Source organism: Myodes glareolus, chromosome 4 (assembly GCF_982192425.1).
Source record: "Myodes glareolus chromosome 4, mMyoGla1.1, whole genome shotgun sequence".
Lineage (NCBI taxonomy): Eukaryota > Metazoa > Chordata > Mammalia > Rodentia > Cricetidae > Myodes > Myodes glareolus.
In genome coordinates this window covers 84732885-84754374 of record NC_142029.1, presented here as the reverse complement: position 1 = coordinate 84754374, position 21490 = coordinate 84732885, and the positions used below count along the sequence as shown (strand labels likewise).

Sequence of the window (21490 nt, the reverse complement as noted above, 5' to 3'; positions counted from 1 at the left end):
CCAAACCAGTTTTAAAGGAGACACAGAAATCTTTTGGGAATTACATGTGAATATTCTCCAATCTCTAGAAATAAATGGTGTCAGGCTGGAGGAGATTGATCAGTAGGCAAAATGCTTTCAGTGTGATCATGAGGACCTGGGTTCAGATCCCCTGTCCCCATGTAAACATCAGGCACATGGCTGCATTCCTGAAATCCCAGTGCTGGGAGGTAAAGACAGAAGGTATCCTGGGTGCCCTCTGTCCTTTCAGTTTAATTTAGTGAGAGACCCGTCTCATATTTCCTCTCCAAAAGGTAGAGGTGCTGGGGAGATTGCTTGTTGGTAAGAGGCTGCTTGTTCATTTCCCAGCCACCCTGACTCCCAAAATAATGACACAGGAAATCTTAATTAATTGCAATATTGGCCAATGGCTTAAGTGTATTTCTGGCTACCTCTTATATCTTAAATTAACCTATTTCTATTAACATGTGTACTGCCAAATGGCTGTGGCTTACCAATAAGGTTTCGGTGGGCTCCGCAGAGACATCTGTCTCTTGCAGATGGCTTCATAGCTTCTCTCTGACTCTACCTACTCTGTCCTCTTCTTTTGGCTTGGAATTCTCATCTTGCCCTATTCTGCTAAGCCACCAGCTGAAACAGCTTAATTCACTGACCAATAAAAGCAAAACAAAGAAGGAATTCCACACATTTGCTCTTTTCTGTTTAAATAAAAAGGAAGGTTTTAACTTTAACATAGTAAAATTACATATAACAAATGTAGAACTGACTAAATCCACCATAAAACTTGAGAAAGCTTGGAAAGGAATCCTAGACACAAAAGAAAAGAGTTAAGCATAGCTTTTTGGTAGCATTTTCTTGGGTGGGCTCTGTTTGCTAGAAGCAAACAGAAGCAGGATTCCTATAAAAGAGGTTTTCCTGATTCAGCAGTAGCAGAAAAAAAGGTGTGGTTTCAAAATGGTGGTTTCCTGGGCCATGCTGCCACCATGAACTCTGGCTCTTTCAGGAGGCCAAGCAGTTGAATGGAATTTGTAGGCAATATGTCACAAGTTACTTGGTGGCAAAATGGGCCAACTGGTTATCAAAGTCGAGGTGGTGAGTGTGGCTCCCACCTGGCAGTCTCAGAGGCAGTGAACAGACCTCTGCCATGTTGGACTAGACAGAGCCAAAAGGCAAAGCAGCCTTAGTCCTAGCCACGCCACTCTGTATCCTAAAAAGCAGTCCTGGTTAGAAAAGGATTACAGATACACAATAAAGACAAATTCAGATGAAAAAGACCTCTAAATGGGTCACAGTTTGTTTTTAAAAAAATGTATGTAGGCTTGGAAGAGAGAAGAAAAAGATTAGATAGTTATAAAAAGAAGTAAATTTTTTTAAAAAATAAAACAAAGTCTTTAAATAGAGTAAATTTGTAGAAAAAGTAATAGAGTAAGAAAAATAAGCCATGTAAAGATGGAATATACACAGAGGGTCTGGATTTATGTATATTATTATGTTTTCTTTGAATTTTTTGACTGTGAATGAGCTAAGTACAGAGGGACATTTCATTGTATAGGCTGCTATTCTAAACCAACATATATATTTTAAAGGTATCTTGATTTCAAAATTTGAGTCTAAGGATATGTTGCTTTGGAAAAGAGGTTCTTCTTTTATTTCCACATAGGGTGAGAACCTATGAATTCCTTCCAGACTAATGTGGTTTGATGGGCCAAGATCTGCTGAAAGGTCACTGTGAACACCCCCAAAAATTACTTTGCCCAACAGAAAGCATGAAGTAGTTTGGAGAGAACTATGCCCCTTTCTGGTTTTCTCAGACAGGACTTTGTAGCTCAGACTGACCTTGAATTTAAATAGTGGTTTCCTATATATTTTTAAAGCTGGTAAAAGTGGACAAAGAAGTGCTATATGTCAGTGTGCTTGAGAACGCTACATGATTGGTATTCACTCACTGAAGCCACCCATGTCCACATTTTATCTGTAAAGACTTCAGTATGTATTGCCCTGCTTTTAAATACAGTATAGCAAGAAAGAGGTAGTGTTGCCATTTTCAGTGAGTCCTGCCATACTGACAGAAAAAAACTTCTTGGTTGACTTATTTATGGCAATATCTCCTGAAGCAATTGAAAAACTCCTTAAACAATGAGGAATTGTTTCTATATTATGCTTAAAGATATTCAGTTTTGTGCAAATAGCTTAGTTTGTATTCATCAAATATGTGAAAATTATTGATAGCTTTTGAATGTATCTATAACAACATTAAGTACCAAACTCAAAAAAGCATTCAGACTTCCTTTTAAAAATTCATTTTTATTAATTAATGCAAAGTTTCTTAAAAATACAATTTATTTTCATTATAATCATCACCTGTTCCTCTTCCTAAATCCTCCTAGATCCACCCACCTTCTTATTTCCCCTTCAATTTTTTACCCTCTTTTAAAAATTTTTATTCATTTTTTAATAATTCACTGACTCCAATTGTGCTGCCTATAATTCCTGAGTTTGGGGTCATCTACTGGAGTGGGGTTGAGCCATACCCTGAAAGAAAACCAACTTTCCTTTCCCCAGGAGCCACTGAATGATCCTAGCTCCTCTGGAGAGGGAGCTCATGACACTCTTCCTACTCTGGCTAACATCTTGACTGGCTTTGTGTTATTTAGTTCCAATGCAGGCAATCAAAAGTGCTGTGAGTGTGTGAGCACAGTGGTCCCCTCATGTCCAGAAGACACCGCTTTTGTTCCAATCCTCCCTGACTAATCCCAGCCGAATACTAATCTATGAGTTTGCCATACAAGGCATAGCAGAGTAATAAAATCATACACGTAGTCTGTCGTATCCTGCTGTGTCTGTTTGGCACATTTTAAAGATTCGTTTCTAATTTTATTTACTAAAAACTATCTTTTCCATTTTACATAACAATTCCAGTTCCCACTCTCTCCCCTCCTCCCATCCCTTCCACCTTCTCCCATCTCCCACTCCTATCCACTCCTCAGAGAGGGTAAGGCTTCCCATGGGGAGTCAACAAAATCTAGCACACTGCTTTGAGGAAGGTCCAAGGCCCTCCCAACTATATCTAGGCTGAGCAAGGTATCCCTCCAAAAAGAAAGGGTTTCGAAAAGTCAGTACACGCAGTAGGGATAAATCCTGGTCCTACTGTCAGTGGCCCCACAGCCTGCCCCAGCCACTTCAGGCCATTTACAAATCAGGAAAATGATCAGTATTTTAAAAAATCTGTCAAACTGCTTTTTTCTACCACAGATCAAATTACAAATATGCACTTTTTAACCACATATGACTTTATTTTTAATTGCTTTTATATTATTACTATTGATATTATTATTATTATTATTATTATTATACCTATGTATGTAATTGCAGTATCTGAGTACATACCATGGCACATGTGTGGGGCTCAGAAAACAACTTGGAGGAGATGATTCTCTACTTCCATTTTTATAGGGGTTCCAGGAATCGAACTCAGGTGACCAGTTATAAAAGGCAAGAACATTTGCTAATGGAGCCATCTCACCAGACATAGCATAGACAATTTAAATCTTGATAGAGTACACATCGTTCTAGAAAAAGGAATATACAACCAAGCACCTGATATAATCATACTGAAGTATTCACACTTTGTGATACAGTAATAGCTTACTGAAGAGTGGGTGATACTTATATTAGTGTATTTATAAAACAGCCACTACACATCATTTATTTCTCCCTCTGGTTTTCCTTTACAATGGCACCATTTGAATTCATTGCATAAAATATCTGTCCATGTCCAGACCAGCAACCCCATATTAAGGTGAACAAGAACGGTGATTCCTCCCCTGCTCAACACTGTGGTTTGGTAACAAAGTTCCACACGAGAGTTTGCACAAGAGCGAGGCACTATGTAAATACTGAGCACTACTCTGCGTAGTTATCTGTTTCCGTCCCAGGGTGTGTAGCTCACACAGCCTCAAAACTTCTAGATGACACTTACACTGCCTTCACACATCACGAAAGGATCTCCATTCCTAAATGGCTTTAGGACAGGGTGAGGAGTGATCTGGTGCTCATGGGGTGTGGTTTCCCAAATGGTGAGTCTCAATTCTCCATAGCAGCATTGGTTCTTGCTATGAGCTTTTCACATCACCATGGTGATGCCATCAGGATTCCTGTAGCAACCTGCCCTGAGCTATGTTACCTTAAACTCTACATTACCATATGCATTCACGTTGGCTTTGGAAATTCAGAAATTTACACAGACTATAGAACCTCTTGTGTGGTGGTTATTGATCTCATATACTATAGAACCTCTTGTGTGGTGGTTATTGATCTCATATACTATAGAACCTCTTGTGTGGTGGTTATTGATCTCATATACTATAGAACCTCTTGTGTGGTGGTTATTGATCTCATATACTAATTCTGTGCACAGAAAGAGAGATTAGAGTCACAAAATTTTAAACTATATTTGGAACTCCATTCTTGGTCCTTTCACCTAAGAGCATCACAAGTTTGGGTCCATTCCTCACTGTTCTCCTTGATTCCACCCAAGGGTTGTGAAGAACTAAAGAGGACACATTGGAGCGCTGTTCCAGAGTGACTCAGTGAACACAAGGCATGGTGTAAACGCTGAGGAAATTAGTTATTGGCAGAATGTGCTGCTGCAGACCTCACAATTTAAGTGCACAAACACATAAACTTCCAGATAAACACATTCTCAAGCAATTGTTCTTCTGACATGGTCATGCTTATGAAAATGTTCATTTTTGTTTCACATGGACTTGGGTTGGACGAAGTTATAGGAAAGTTTTAAATGGTTCTTAAGTTGGCCCGAGTGCATCCTCAGAATCTACTTCTAACACAGGACACCATTATTTTTCAGAATGTTATAGATTCCTTACTATGGTTAATATATCCTGTTTTAATGAGAACTCAGAAACACTGAGTAGATTGAAATTCTGTATTAGTATATCTACTATGGCTACACCCAGAAAATTCATCATCGTACATTATTAATGCCACACAAATATGAGGGCTATTATGTTTAGCCACTGAACTCATAGGAAAGGCCTTGATTTTCAAGGCAAGCACTGTCTCTCCTGATCTACCAATACAGCCTTCAAAAGGGGCATAAAGGACATAAAAAGAGATAGGAATAATTGTTTTTGCATATGAAAGTCTGATCCTTTTACCAAACAGTGCTTTTACATTCAGTTTCTACACCATTAGACATGCACAGTAACTAAATCTCCAGTTTTGTTGATGTTAAGTATGTTTCTTCCCTCTGGATTCCCTATACCATATATGATATATGCTCCTTTCCTCTTTATTATCCCATAACATATGTGATATATGTTCCCTTCCCCTGCATACCTATACCATGTGTGATATATGTTCCTTCCCTCTGGATTCTCTATACCATATGTGATATATGCTCATTCCCTCTTCATTCCCTATAGCATATGTAATATATGTCCCTTCCCTCTATAATATATGTGAAGTCTCTATAATATATCTGGTTTCAGCAAAAAGTGGCACATGGAAAAAAAAAGTGGCACATGGAAAATTACTAAAGTACAGAATGCTGAAAACTCTGACAGGACAAGGACACAGGAGAAAATGGGCTTTAGTTTTAGGAATTAAATGATGTCAAGCAAAAACACAACAATATCTTTGTACTTATAACATATTATATTCCTTTATGGAAGAAAGAAAAAAAGGGAAATAAATGAGGAAGTGGCTCCTTTTTGTTTAGAGTCCACATTTATGACATGATGTGGCTAATTTATGCAAGACCATAAACTGAATACTATATGTTCTCATTTGTATGTATGTAAAATGTCCCCCATAGCCTTGTGTGTTTGAACATGTAGTGTGGGGCTAATGGTGCTGTTTGGGAAGGGTTTGGAACCCTTGGAGGTGGAGCATCCTAGGATGAAGCAAGTCACTGGGAAGACCCATCCCCACCTCAGTTAACTTTCTGGAGTTAACTGTGGATTGTGAATGCAATGTTACCAGCTAGTCCCCTGTATCTATAGCCACCCCTTCCCACGCCAGCTTCCATGTCTCCACCAACATGATGCAATGATCACTTTAACAGTAAGGCACAGTAAACCTTTCCTCCATTAAATTGTTTGTTGTGACTTATTTCATCATAACAATGAGAAAAGACGTGAAAACACATTGATTTAGGTATAGACCCTGGTCGTTGCCTCTGTCCATTTGAAGAACCCTTAAATAGACATTCTCTCTTCCCTTGTCTTCCAAGCAGAAGAAATAACCTGATTGTTGCTAGACTGTTCACTGGAGCTGACCAGGAATGCCATTACACACCACTAACAAGTTCATCATTTTGCAGGTTGGTCTTGCTACCCAAGTTATTACCAATGTTGTCCTCATCCATAATTCATTCTGGAGAAAAGTCAGTGCAGAGTAGGATGTGACCAGGTGTGACCTACCACCACCAAGATTATCAAGATTAACAAGGCTGTTCTTCTTACACAAGTCATCCTCAGTATCGTCCTCATCCATATCCTCAATACCTGGAAGAAAGTCAGAGGAGAGAATGGCTCACACATTGGTGCTTGTGGTAATTGAAACCACGCAGTCTCACAGAAGAACAGTTTTCCTTTGGCCTCTAGCAGGCAGTGAGAACCACAATAGATGTGGTGCATGTAAGTTCTGTGGTTGCAGTTCTACAAATGAATGAGGGAAATGAACCTGCCACATTGAAAATATACAAGACATTTGCATTCTTTTCACAGAGGAGCTGCAGTATAATCTACAACTCTTGTGAATGACTCATTTTAATTATTGAAATTCCATGGTACCGTCAGTGGTGCAGTCTTTTTTTGTTGTAAATAGGACCACTATGTTAGGTTCTTTACTAGCCTTCTGGGATTTGACGCCTTCAAAACCCAGTCTTTTCACGAGTATAGAAACTCGAATGCATTCACAACAATTATGCCAGCTGTCCATACAGCCTCCTCGAAGCCAAGGGCACACTGCCCCCTGTTATGCGTGTGTGCCTCTTTTCCCTGTTCAGTCCTTCATGGCACAGGGCAGACCCATGCTACCAGCTTAGAGCCCAGGAACTTTGCTTCGGCCTCCATCTGTGTCTCTTTGCCTGGCTCTTTGTGACACTGGGTAGGAACAAGCATCTTCCTTGAGGCCTGGGGCACTCTGCCCTAGCCTGCTTGTGTGTCTTTTTGCAATTCTGGGTCCATTGTGGTGCCAGACAGGACCATACTTCCTCCTCAAACGCTTGGGCACACTACCCGAGTCTGTATATGGTCAATATGCTAGTGGCCAATCAGTGTTTTATTAAACTAATATGGTGACAAATCTTTACAGCCTTCGAGAACATTAAATTACAGCATTTACCCCCCCTTTTTTTTTTTACAAAACAAAAACTCTGAATATAATCTCCTTTGTTTAACTTTCTTTTTTAACCACTATTCATAACAACTTGTAACCAACATACTAAACAATCCTATGGCATTTACCCTTTTTTCTTTTCAAAACAAAAACCCTGAATATAATCTCCTTTGTTTAACTTTTTTTAACCACCATTCATAACAACTTGTAATCAACATGCTAAAGAAAGACAAACAACATCCATAATCCATTTTTTGAGAATGTTGGCATAGTTTTCTAGGCTACTTCCTGCTGATTGGGGGCACTGATAATCCTATGGGGACCTGAAGAAAATTTAATATTATAGTCAAGTCCAGATTGGAGTATTTTGTGAGGTTTGATCATCTCAGCCAGCAGCCTTGAAGCTGTTTGGGATGAAAAACTCAGAAGAAACTGCAACAGAGGTGGTCTGCAATGTTTGGTCATCTGGGCCATCCATTTCCACTGAATATTTCTCAGGGGTCTTCCTTGATTAAACCCTAATTTTCTTTACCCAGAATGAACACACAGCCTCTCATTTCCTATGGAAACAAAACCAAAATCTCTTCTTCAAAGTAACATATCTTTTGATTTAAATTTTAAAGTCAAGGCATTTTCAAAACACATAGGTTGGAGTAATCCAACAGCATTTATAATCAAATGTCTTTTAGCAGCGGTTGCTCCTTTCTCAGCAGGAAACAATTCAAAGACAACACAATAACATATGGTATCCAGATTGTCTGTTTATATTCCATCTTTATGTGACTTTTTTTTACTCTATTTCTTTTTTAAGGACTTTATCTTTTTCCATTTCCCTCCCAAGCCTACGTGTATTTTTAACACACTGTAAAGCATTTAGAGTTTTTTTTTCTGTCTAAATCTATCTTTTTCTGACCACATGAGTCTTTAATCTGCTAAGTGGCATGGCTAGGATTAAAGCGGCAGCTTTGGCGGCTGATTCCATTGGCTTCCTGAGAGTCTAGCTTCATGGTGGAATGAGTGGCAGGAGCCACTTTTATTGCCATAACTCTGCAGAGTTTCTAGGTCCATGCTATCACCAAGAAGCATGCCACTGACTTCTCATAAACACCATAAAGTGTTTAGTAGCAAGACCCTTTAAAAGAGCAACTCTCCCGTGTTTCCTGATAACACTGAATCAGGAAGCCTTTCTTAAAGGAGCCATGCCTCTGCTTGCTGCCAGCAGAGCCTACCTCAGTAAAGACAGTTACCGATAATCTGTATTTAACTTTGTTCTTATCTGTCTACAATAGTTTTTTAAAAATGTTTTCTCAGACTTTATGTAGAAATTCTTGTCAAGCATTTGGGTGCCATTTGTAGATGGAAGTTTTTGTACCACCCAGTCCCCCTGCTATTCAGTCCCAAAGAAACACATAGAGGCTTATATTAATGATGAAATGTTTGGCCTATTAGCTCACACTTATCATTAACTAGATCTTGCAACTTAAATTAACCCAAATTTTTATCTATGTTTAGCCATGTGGTTTGGTACCTCGTCTCAATAAGGCATTCTCATCTTCCTTCCTCTGTGTATGGCTGGTGACTGACTTTCTGCCTTCCTCTTCCCAGAATTTTTCTAATCTAGTTGCTATACCTATACTTTCTATGTTTTATTAAACCAATTTGAGTAACAAATATTTACAGTGTACAAAGCATTATCTCACACTAGGAGTCCCTGCAGTAGGCATCAAAAGACTGCAGGAAAGAAGAATGCAGCACTGCACAGCTCACTGGTTCAGCAGAAATACCTGCTTTCCATCATTCCAGAACCAATCTATGAAGTTGTGAACTCTACAAGGCTTCCCAATTAAGACAGCTTTAGAGAATACACACTTTGCAAGCAGACACAAAAATCCTATGACTATATAAACTAAGCTGTAGGGATGAGAGAAGAATGTGGTCCCCACTGGAAAACAGAGCGGGTACCCAAAGGACACAGTGAGGAGAATGTGATCTCTAAAGTCAGACTCACACATACTCCAAGGCTGCCTTGCACATATTGCACAACCTTTACAAAAGTTAATTAACTTCTTTTAGCTTAAGAGTTCACAGTTGACAATGGAGCAAAACTATCTACCCCATAGGGTTGTTTTCAAAAGCAAAGAAATTTTATGTGAAGAACCTGACGTCCCAGAACCACCATTCAGAACCTGATAACCATACAATACATAGATTATGAGGGCATGCTCATCAATGGTTTCCTGATTTTCTGAATTATAACTCCACCACAATTGCAAACACCAAAGTGCTAAATTATTAAATTTAAATATACTTTCACATTATAGAATACAAATAATGGCTCAAAATGGAATCATAATCTCTTGTATCCTGCCAGACCCTGATTTATTCCAAATCTTACCACCATGTCTCAGGCACTACTGTTCAATTTGGTGCTAAGTAAATTATCATCTCTACCACCAAACTGAAATCAATCATGATATTGGGGTAGTAGAATTCTGAATGAGAGGACAGCCTAGGCTACATAGCAAAACTTTTTCTCAAAAGAAAAATTCAAATTTTCCTTTCTTCTGGGATAATTCAAGATAGTTCTTTGAACAAAAAGTAAGCTAATGCAATGTGTGCAGGAATAAACATGAGTAGGTGGTGTGTGCTTCCAAATAGAGTATCTCAAGACTGCAAAGGATTTCTGGGAAGCAATCCCTTTAATGACATAAAATTTAAAAAGTAATTCAAAGAGTACAGAAAAGTGGAACACATCTCAAATTAAAATAGTAGCACTATGTAGGTTAAAGGGTTATGTCCTCATTTCTGCAAAAGATATTCAGTAACTAACGAGTACAAGAAAAGATGTTCAAATCACTAGCCATAAGGGAAACAAATCAAAACCACAGTGAAGCATCACTTCAGATATCTACACTCAAAAGACAGGGACTAGAGTGTCAGAGGAAACACAGAAGTTGGAACCTTCCTCACACACTGCTGGGGAAATGTAAACTGGTACAGCTGACCTAGCACAGCATCTGGCAGTTCCTCAGTGAGTTAGTGCAATTATCATCCAAATCAACAATTTCACTACCTAGGTACGCTCTATAGAAACGAAAACGCTGTGCTGAGCGGATCCAGAGAGAACCTTTGTCCGACAACAAATGGAGAAAAGAGAGAGACCCACATCGGAGCACTGGACTGAGCTCCCAAGGTCCAGTTAAAGAGCAGAAGGAGGGAGAATATGAGCAAGGAAGTCAGGACCATGAGGGGTTGGTCCACCCACTGAGACAGTGTGCCTGAGCTAATGGGAGCTCACTAAATCTAGCTGGACTGGGACTGAATGAGCATGGGATCAAACTGAATGTGGCTCACAATTGAGGCAGACTGAGAAACCAATGATAATGGCACTGGGACTTGTCTACTACATGTACTGCCTTTTTGGTATTCTATTCTATTTGGATGCATACCTTCCTAAGCCTGGATGGATCAGGGAGGGCCTTGGACTTTCCACTTAGCATGAAAAAAGCTGTTTACGTACTCTGTTGTAACCAGAGTTTCTTAAAGGGGCCATATATATACCCCTTATACATATACATACATACATACATACATACATACATACATACATATATATATATATATATATATATATCTTTGTCACATTCTACGTGAAAATACAGGCCCAGATTGGTATGCCAAAATGTTGTTGTGGGTATTTTACTCTTTACTCTTTTTTGGGGGGGGGCACAGCATCCAGCTTCCAAATAAATCACATGGAGATATATTACTTATAAATGCTTGTCCTTAACTTGGCTTGCTTCTGGCCAGCCTTTCTTAAACTATCCCATTATCTTTATGTCTGTATACCTTACTTTCACTCTTATTCCATGGATGGCTAGGTGACTGGGTGGCCGGGCCATGACCTCCTCCCCTTACTCTCTCATTCCTTCTCCCCAGATGTCTCCTTCTATTTATTCTCTCTGCCTACCAACCCTGCCAATCTTTTCTCCTGCCTTGCTATTGGCCGTTCAGCACTTCATTAGGCCATCAGGTATTTCAGACAGGCAAAGAATCACAGTTTCAGAGAGTTAAGCAAACGCAACATAAAAAGAATGCAATACATCCTTGCATCATTAAAATAAATGTTCCACAGCATAAACAGATGTAACACACCTTAAAATAAAATTTACAATAGCCAAGTCCTTGACTATTTCCCAATGCACACTTCAGGTACCTAGTGACCTTTAGGATGGTTCTCTCTTCAGTTCTGGGAATTTAGGAGCGATGTGATTCCCTAGGTGTCTCTGGGTTTATTTGCTTGCTCTCCTTACATACAGCATGTAGTCCAGAGAGGGAGTGGGCATGTAGTAAGGGTCACAGCCAGTTAACTGGGGGATGAAAACCTTGCTTTTTCCTGAAGGCTCACGTGTAAAACACATTGCAGTGTGGCCTTTATTTATTTGGCAGCAACTAGTTCCAGGAATTCTGCAGATTTCTAGGATCCAGGTCACTGTTTGACATCTTTGTCTCATTCAATTCCAATAGTCGGAGAGGTTAACAGCTCCTTTTTATACAAGGTGAACTGGGGTGGAGAGATGATGAGTCTTACACCACTGTGGCAAAGGAAAAGTGAAGCCAGGATTTGAACTCAGGTGTGCTCACTTGACATAAATAGATTCAGGAATTCCCACTGTGTGGATGCTGGGCTAAGAAATGATCACCTTTCCCATGTCTCAACAAGCCATGAACACTTTGAGACAACATCCTTACCTGTCCCCAGCCTACTGCAAAATGTGTGCCCTTGAGAGCAGGTGGGAAGATATGAGAGCTCAAGGAAGAGGAAACCATTGGGACTCCCCAGCTAAGAGAGGGACCTGATATACCCATGGGTGGGTGAACTTAGGCTGAGGAACAGAACAGAGGAATATGGGAAAGGTGCATGGGGCCTAAGACTGGGAGTCAGAATGCTCAATTCCCACCCTGGACTGACTACTAAATCAGTGTGTGCCTCCAAATAGCTATCCATTGAGCTCAGTTTTCTCATCTGTAGACCTAGTGCTGGAATGAGGATATCCACAGCCCCTCCTCAGGATTTGTCTGCCTCTGTCACTCCCACCCTGCTCAGGGCCCCTCCTTCTCATCCAGTAAGACTCAGCAGGTTGGAGAGTGGAGATTGGGACTTGCAGCCTGGGGATCACGCTTTTTGGCCATGGGTCCAGCACAAAGCTTCACAGGTCAACAGTCTGGCAGGTGACTCAGGCCCAGCCTGGAGGGTGTGGGCATCCCTGGTCAGGGAGATGGGACAGAGACAGGATCACAGGCTTTGGGGCAGATGGGTAACTCCCATCAGTTGGCAACACAGAGTCACTTGAGACATTGCAAGTCTGAATTTCCTCTTATGACATCATAAGGAGGTCTAACCAGATGCTAGGCCCTCCACCTTGGACTTGCAGCTTTTTAAAAATGTGATGCAATTGTGTCTGCTCATTATACATTAACCACTCTATGGTTTTTTTTGTCCCTTTAAAACAAAACGGATTCTGACACCTCCATAAAACACACCCTTTCCTTTTTCACTCCACCCTAAGAAAGTCAGGGCTATGTGTGGGAAAGAGAGTGGACTGTGGAGGCAATTAGGTCCATTTTTAGACCCAGATCACTATTTTTATTATGTGGCATTAGTTTGCCTTTTTTTCGGGCAGGGTTTCTCTGTGTCACCCTGACTGTCCTGGCACTCACTCTGTAGACCAGGCTGGCCTTGAACTCACAGAGATCTTTGACGTGCTATTCTGTACTCTGTCATTCACCAACTGGGCTGGGGCTTGTTTGCAAGAGGACAGGTGGAGAGGGGCCTGAGTCCCACTGGAGGGCTTGGCTAGCTGGACGGTTGTACAGAGAGTCTGGGCTACTCCTCCCTCTAGAGATGCCTGGATGTGAATTCACTACTCCAGAGACCCCAGTCAGGCTCCAAGCAGCATTTGTTTTCTGAGGCTGGAGGACGATGCCTGCTGCAGCTGTGCAGAATAAAAGCTTGGCATCTCCAGCTCCATTGTGCATCTACATCCTCTGCTCTGGAGAATTTTCTCCCCAAATCACCTTGGACTCCAGGAACAGTTCTGGTGGATTAACATCTTGTACAAGCATCAAAACTAGTGACCAGACAATTTTCTATGGGCAAAACCTACCTGTGCTGGATAGCTTATGTCAGCCTGACAGAAGCTATGGTCATCTCAGAGAAGGGAACTTCAGGTGGCAAGGTGCTTCCATGGGGCTGAAGGCAGGCAAGACTGTGGGACATTTTCTTAATTAGTGATTGGTGGGAGAGGGCCTAGCATATCCTAGGTAGTGCCACCTTTGGGCTGGTGGTTCTGGAAGAAAACAGGCTGAGCCAGTCATGAGGTACAAGGCAGTAAGTGTTCGCCTATGGCCTCTACATGAGCTCCTGTCCCAAGTTCCTGCCTCACTTGAGTTCTTCCCTTCTTTCCCTCTGTGGTGGACAGTTGCCCGGAAGTGTGAGCAGAATGAACCCTTTCCTCCCCAGGTTGCTTTGGTCATGGTGTTTCATCCCAGCAACAGTCACCCTGAGACACATTACCTGAGCAATCATGTAATCAGTCATCAGGCCTTGGGTCGGTGCCTTATAAGACAGGGCTGATGCTGTGCTTGAATGCTTGAGATAGCTTCACTCACTGAAATCCCCACTCTTTCAGTATCTTTCTGTTTTCTCCCGTTTATTAAACATAGATTCTTTTCTCACACAATATAATCTGAATACATTTTTCTTCTTTCTCTTCTTCCCAATTCCTTCCTACCCCCTCTTTCATCTCATTAGAAAAGAACAGGCTTCTAAGAAATCACAATTAAATATAGCCAATTAAAATATAGTAAGATAAAGAAAACTATCATATTTGGACAATCCAAGGCAACACAAAAATAAAAAAGCCCCCAAGAGATGGCACAACAATCAGAGACCCATTCGTTCACAGTCAGGAGTCCCATAAAAATACTAAACTGAAAGCTATAGTATGTATGCAGAGGTCTGGTGCCGACCAGTGTAGGCCCTGTGATTGCTGCTTCAGTCTCTGTGAACTCATATGAGCTTTGCTCAGTTGTTTTAGAGGGCCTTGTTCTCTTAGTGTCCTCTGTCCCCTCTGTCTTCCCCAGTCCTGCCCCGTCTTCCTTGGGGTTCCCTGTGCACTGAGGGGGACGATTTGATGGAGACATTTCATTTAGAGCTGTGTCTGTCTCTCTGCACATAATGTCTGGCTTAGGTCTCAGTATTTGTTCCCATGTGTTGCAGGAGGAAGCCTCTCTGACGATGGCTGAATAAGGCACTGATCTAATCATCACTTCCATTTGGTTTTGGTTGAAGAGCGACTGATCTGCTTTGTTGTGATCTCATTGTTCCATGGCTTTGGTCTCAGGTAAAACCACCACAGTGCCAAAGCCTTCAATACTTGGACCTTTAGGGAAATTAAACATTTAAATTACTGCTGGTTGTGCTAATAACATCAGTAAGATTTGCAGTATGGAAATCCCTAGTGACTTTGGAAAGAATGGGCAGAAATGAAAGTGCACTAAGTCCAGAACTGAATAAGAATTGAAGTAGGGGAGATATCTTGTAAACTGCAAAGTGCAAAAGGCAGCTAGAAAGTGGGATGAAGACATGTTGAAGTGAGGCTGGTGGTTGGGAGATTCCAAGTTGAAAGAGACTGAAGTTGTTTAAATATCAGGTGAAACAAGAGAAGATGTTTAAAAAGAGAAAGAAGACACTGATCATTACTTATGTTGTACTATGTCCCTTCTGTTTGCGTTTATTGTTTCCTCCCAGTTCAAGAACAAACACTCCCTCCCCTCCCAGAGTGCTTTTCGGGGGATTTATTTTATTTGTTTATTAACTCTAAGCAGTTAGTGTATCCAACATGGCAGGTGCTTCATAACTATTTATCAGACGACGGAACGAATGGGTTTTCTAAGGAACCGAGAGGAAGGGGAGCCTAGAAGGAGCCACTAACATAGTGCACACCTGCTTCCACAGCTCTCCCACCCCGAGAAGTGAGGTAGACTTCAGTACTCATTGGTTTCCCACCAATGAGTGTGTGCTGTGATACTATGATGTGCACACTCTCTTTTCCATTTAGTTCAGAACTGTGATTTAACTACAGACACATAGTCATCCCGTGCATACCGCTGTCTTCGAAGTAGCTTAAACATATCTGTTAGGTCTTTGTTCCTGGATCCTTGGCTCCAAGTCTGGCACACCACGCCTGAAAGAAGCCTTAAGGTGCAGGCTAAGCTCCGGAACACAATCAATCACAGATTTCTCGAGAGGACCTGCTAGGTCCTTCACTTGAGGACTGTGGTGATAAGACAGGCCGGAGGGAAGGTTGAATCTGAGACAGGGGCCCGTGCTGTCAAAAGCGGAGGTGGACTTTTCTCAGTCCTGGGAGAAATAACAGCTCTGGGGAAGTGGGCGCTCCAAGGCTGGGAGCAAACTTACCTTCACTTTCTCTTAAGCGTAGGGCTCGAATCCGGCTGCGCCTGCGCGAATGGTCCTGAAACGCCTAGAGGGCGGGGCTAAACTTCGGGTGGCGTCACGTGGTGCGCCGGCCATCTGCCCCGCCCGATCCTCGGCTGCCGCCCCGCCCCACCCCGCCCCTTTCCCGCCGGGACGCTGGGAGCCGCCCCGAAGTGCGCAGGGCGGACGGGGTAAGTGTCCGCGAGGGGCGCGCGTCGCTTGGACCCTGACGGAGCCTAGAAGGGGCACGGGCAACCTGTGTTGTGGGGCTAAGGGACAAGATGGCGGCGGAACACCCTTCCACCTCCACAGGCACCTGGACGTGTGAAGGGGGAGGGGCGACACGGGGTCCACTAAGGAGGCCGGGCCGGGGTGGGGAGGGTGGCGCTGGCCCGCAGCCCCGCTGGGCTGTGAGGGTCGCGGGACTGTGAGCTCCGTCCCGGCCTGTGCCAGGGCTCGGCCCGGGACAGGATGCTGTCTCTAGGGGACAGTCGAGGCTTCTGGAATGCCGGACTGCGGGGTTCTCAGGAGCTTTCTTGCCTGCATTTGGCAGTTGATCGCTTCAGCGTCTTTTCCTGCAGGGGTTTGCCCCTCTTTCTATGAACCTTTCTCATGGAAGCTGGAAGGGGAAGAATCTTTTTTTTCTTCTCAATTTCCAAACGTTTAATGTTGGGGCCTCAGGTGCAAAACGAAGGCCTCACACCTGGGTCGCCTCCTGCCTCAATGCTCCTGCCCCCTTAGTTTATTAGCGCCTCCACTCTGCTCAGGTTTGCAGTCCTGTCCTGCTCAAGGAAGCAGGTTAGAGTCAGCAGTTGACTGCGACTGCAGAGCTTTTGAACTTGTTACAAAGCAGTCAGAAAATTGCTTCTCAAGCAACTCCAGCTGCTGTCCAGTAGGATCCCTCTGAAGAGGGCCCTTTGGTCTGAGATCCCCCTCATTTTTGATACCGTCCACCTCATAAAATTGTTACTAGCAGGAAATGATTGTTTCTGTAAAGAACTGCATAGCAAGCCTGCAGCAAATGCTCCTTTCCTCCTCTTTCCCCGATCCTTTGAGCTGCCTTTGTAAAATTCTCCGCGTTAGTCTGTTGGGCTGCTAAAACAAAATACCTTAAACCAAGAAGTGTATGAACAGCAGGGATTGATTTCTCACAGTTCAGGCTCGGAATCCAAGATGAAAGTACTAGCTTATTCTGTTTGGTGATGGTGTGCTTTCATATTGCATATGACCCCTTCTGTACTCCTTTTAACTTCTTTTTCAAGGGTTTCAGTCCCATATATGAAGACTGTCAGCCTTAATTACTTCCCAAAGTATTTACCTATTGCTGTCACTTTGGAAGTTAAGATTCCAATATGAATTTTGAGTAGACACAAACATTGTCAACATAGGACTGTGATTAAACACCTGATGTTTTTATGTCATGACCAGGGTTGCAATATAAATGTTTTAAAATAATTTCGGTGACTGGGTTCCCAAGGTTTTGTTGTTTTATACAGATTTTTAAAATGCTTTTCCTTTGTGCTTCCTAGACCTTAAGAATCACTGAAAGATTGACTTGATAGTAGACTTTATTAGTGCCTTTGTGAGTGATTTACACGAGTGTTTTAGTGATAAGGTGAAGGAGTTCAGATGTTCTCTTGTTATCTTTGTGCTTCCCCACCCCTTACAACCAAATCCAGTTTTAAAGGGGACACAGAAATCCTTTGGAAATTACATGTAAATATTCTTCAGTCGCTAGAAATAGATGCTGTTGGGGTTAGGGAGTTTGCTCAGTAGGTAAAATGCTTGCAGTGTAAGCATGAGGACCTGAGTTCAGATTCCCTGTCCCCCATGTAAACATCAGACATATGGGTGCATTCCTGAAATCCCAGTGTTGGGAGGTAAGAGACAGAAGGCTCCCTGGGGGTCTCCTTTCCTTCCAGTCTAGCCTAATTAAGTGAGAGGCCCTGTCCCCCATTACCCTGCCAAAAGGTAGAAGGGCTGGGGAGATGGCTCAGTGGGTAAAGGGCTTGACTATGGTTTGGGTCCCACCACCCACATGAAAGCCACATGTAGCAGTAAGTATACATCTGTAACCGTGCTGCTGGGTAATGGTGGTTGTGGCAGAGACAGGTCGATCCCAGGAGCCTGATGGCCAGGCAGATTCATATGTGTACAGTGTGAGGAAGATGCCCATGTCAACCTTTGTCCTTCGTGTTTGCACACCTATGCACACACCCATTATCCTTTCCCTAACACATGAATAATAAGGTAGAGAGTGGCTGAAGAAGCATCTGATTTTAACCTACTGCATCCACACACATTCGTGCTTACCCCATACATGTGTACTTGTACACACAGTGTATGCTGTTATGTTCTAAGTGATACAACAGTCTTCTCCTATGGTACAATATCAATACCGCGGAACTGTCATTTTTGAAACTGTAGACATAAAGATTACAAATGTGTGTGGCTGGAGAAATGGCTCAGAGGTTCAAGAGCACCAGTTGCTCTTTTAGAATAACTGAATGAGGTTCGGTTCCCAGCAATCACATGATGGTTCATCACCAGTCCTGGGGGATCCCACACCTCCTCTGGCCTCACACAGCAGACATGCGAATGGTGCATAGACATACTTGTAGGCCAACACCCATACACCTAAAATTAAAATTTAAAAATTTAAAATCCTACAAATGACTTCTTTAATAAAAATTAAATCAATGTAATTCTTTTTAATTTTTTTTTTCCTGGGTGGAGTAACTTTCTTACAAGCATTTTTGTTTAAGTCTTACTACAGTGCTGGTTAAATTTTTTTTTGTTAGTTTGATTAATCATCTGGGAACTGGGAATCTAAACTGAGAAAATTCCTCCACCAGGTTGGCCTATAAGCAAGTCTATGTGGATTTTCTTAATTGATGATTGATGTGAGAGGGCCCAGCCCACGGTTTATGGTGCCACCCTAAGGCAGGTGGTCCTTGTTAGTACCACAGAGCTACCTGAGACAACCAGGAGAGGCAAGCCAGGAAGCAGCTTTCTTTGTGCCTTCTGCTTCAGTTCCTGCATCCAGGTTGAGTCCCATTCCTTCATGACAGACTGTAAGGTCTAAGCTGAAATCCGCCCTCCACTCCAGGTTGCTTTTGGTCAGCTGATTATTACAACAATCGAAAGCAAACTAAGACAAATTCAGACAGTGAAAAAGATCTGCAATCCAGTGCTGGAGCTGCCCTTAAAAAAAAGAAATTTCCCTCTGTGACATACATGATTTCATGAATGTAGCTCGTCCCTTTTGTTTGTATGTCTGGTGTATGTAGAAACCTGAGGCCAAGCTCAGTGGCCATTCCTCAGGAGCTTGCCACTTTGGTTTTTGAGACAGGGTCTTTTGCTGGAACCTGGGCCTTGCTTAACTGGTTAGACAGGGTAGCTGGTCAGCAAGTCTGAATAATTCTCCTGCTTCTGCTTCCCTGATCCTGGGATTACAACTGTGGTAACCACTCTTTGGTTTTGTTTGTTTGTTTCTATTTGTTTTTTGATTTTTGTTTTTAATGGGTGCTGAGAGCTGAAATCAGGTGTTCATGCTGTGTGACAAGCTCTTTACTGGCTGACATATCGTTCCAGTCCACTTTTTTTTTTAATTTCAGACAGATTTTGTAGCTCGGATTGACCTTGAATTTAAATAATAGGTTTCTTATGTATTTTGAAAGCTTACAAAAGTAAAGTATGAACTTCTATATATCAGTATGTTTGAGCAATCTACACTATGGATATTCTCCCATAAAAGCCACCATGTCCACATCTTATCTGTAAAGATTTCAGTATGTGTTCCCTGCTTTTAAATACAGTATAGCAAGAAAGAGGTAGTGTTCTCATTTTCAGTGGGTCATGCCACATTGACAGGAAAAAATACTTTTTAATTGACTTACTCATTGCAGTATATATTGAAGCAATTGAAAAGCTTTTTAAACAATAAGGAATTACAAAGTTTCTGTATTACCCTTAAAGATACTCATTTTTACTCTAATACACTTATCAAAAATGTGAAAAATTATTGTTAGCTTCTGAACATATCTATAACAATGTCAAGTACCAAACCCTAGAAAACATTGACTTTTTTTTTAAAAGAACTAATTTTTATTTATTCTTCAAGGTTTTTAAATAATACAGTTTATTATGGTCATTCATCACCTGTTCCTTCCTCTAAATTCTCTTAGATCTACCCACCTCCTTATCTGCCTCTCGATTTTGTATCCTGTTTTTAAAATTTTATTTATTTTTTTAATGGGGCCATCTACTGGAGGGAGGTTGAGCTATACCGTGAAAGAAAACTGATTCTTCCCTCCCCAGGAGCCCCCGAATGATTCTAGCTCCTCAGGAGAGGGAGCTCATGACCCTCTTTCTACTCTGTGCTAACATCTTGACTGGCTTTGTGTTGTTCAGTTCCAATGCAGGAAATCAGATGTGCTGTGAGTGTGTGAGCACAGTGGTCCCCTCATGTCCAGAAGACACCACTTTTGTTCCAATCCTCCCTGACTAGTCCCAGCCAAATACTAACCTCTGAGTTTGCCATACAAGGCATAGCAGAGTAATAAAATCATACACGTAGTCTGTCGTATCCTGCTGTGTCTGTTTGGCACATTTTAAAAGAATCGTTTCTACCCTCCCATGTGCTAGCGCTTCACTCCTTTTATAAGTAACTAGGATTCCGTTGAGTAGGTATCCCACATTTCATTTACCTGCTGGACAATTCTCGGTTATGCGTATATTTTTAGTTTTAGTTGTTAGGACAGTGCCACTGTGGACATTCTTGTATATATTTTATGTGGTTCTATTTTCATTTCTTTTGAGCGTACCTAGGTAGTGAAATTGTTGATTTGAATGGTAACTGTGCTAACTCACTGAAGAACTGGCAGATGCTGTACTAGGTCAGCTGTACCAGTTTACATCCCCCCTGCAGCCTGTGAGGAAGGTTCCAATTTTTCTGTTTCCTCTGCCACTCTAGTCCCTGTCTTTTGAGTGTAGATAACTGAAGTGATGCTTCATTGTGATTTTGACTTGTTTTCCTTATGACTAGTGATTTGAACATCTTTTCTTGTACTCGTTAGTTATTGAATATCTTTTGCAGAAATGAGGACATGACCCTTTAACCTACATAGTGCTACTATTTTAATTTGAGATGTGTTTCACTCTTGTGCTCTCTTTGAAATAATTTTTAAAAGTTATTTTATTAGAGGGACTACTTCCCAGAAATCCTTTGCAGTCTTGAGATTTTCTGTTGGGTAGCACACACTACCTACCCATGTTCATTAGTGTACATATTGCAGTATCTTTCTTTTTGTTAAATGAACTATCTTGAATTTTCCCAGAAGAAAGAAAATTTGAATTTTTCTTTTGAGAAAAAGTTTTGCTATGTAGCCTAGGCTGTCCTCTCATTCAGAATTCTCCTGCCCCAGTGTCATGACTGCTTTCAGTTTGGAGGTAGAGATGATAATCTACTTAGTATCAAATTGAACAGTAGTGTCTGAAACATGGTGATAAGATTTGGAATAAATCAGGGTTTGGCAGGATACAAGAGATTATGATTCCATTTTGAGCCATTATTTGTATTCTATAATGTGAAAGTATATTTAAATTTAATAATTTAGCACTTTGGTG

General features: G+C 41.7%; 1 protein-coding gene and 1 long non-coding RNA gene across 5 annotated transcripts in view; one reads left to right on the top strand and one right to left on the bottom strand.

Annotated features, from left to right (window-relative positions):
• Positions 1–3269: 3269 nt before the first annotated feature.
• Positions 3270–15909, bottom strand: LOC125388650 (uncharacterized). The gene is made up of 3 exons (XR_007228303.3): positions 15845–15909; positions 13530–13631; positions 3270–6527 (listed from the first exon to the last, which is right to left on the bottom strand). It is a non-coding gene; the product is annotated as an uncharacterized LOC125388650 (long non-coding RNA).
• A 64-nt stretch (positions 15910–15973) lies between these two features.
• Scaper (S-phase cyclin A associated protein in the ER) overlaps positions 15974–21490 on the top strand; it is a 354060-nt gene continuing 348543 nt past the window's right edge. For all 4 annotated transcript variants that reach the window (XM_085688786.2, XM_085688784.2, XM_085688782.2 and 1 more), the window contains exon 1: positions 15974–16053. The gene's annotated coding sequence lies outside the window, so the exon portion shown is untranslated. The remainder of the gene's footprint in view (positions 16054–21490) is intronic.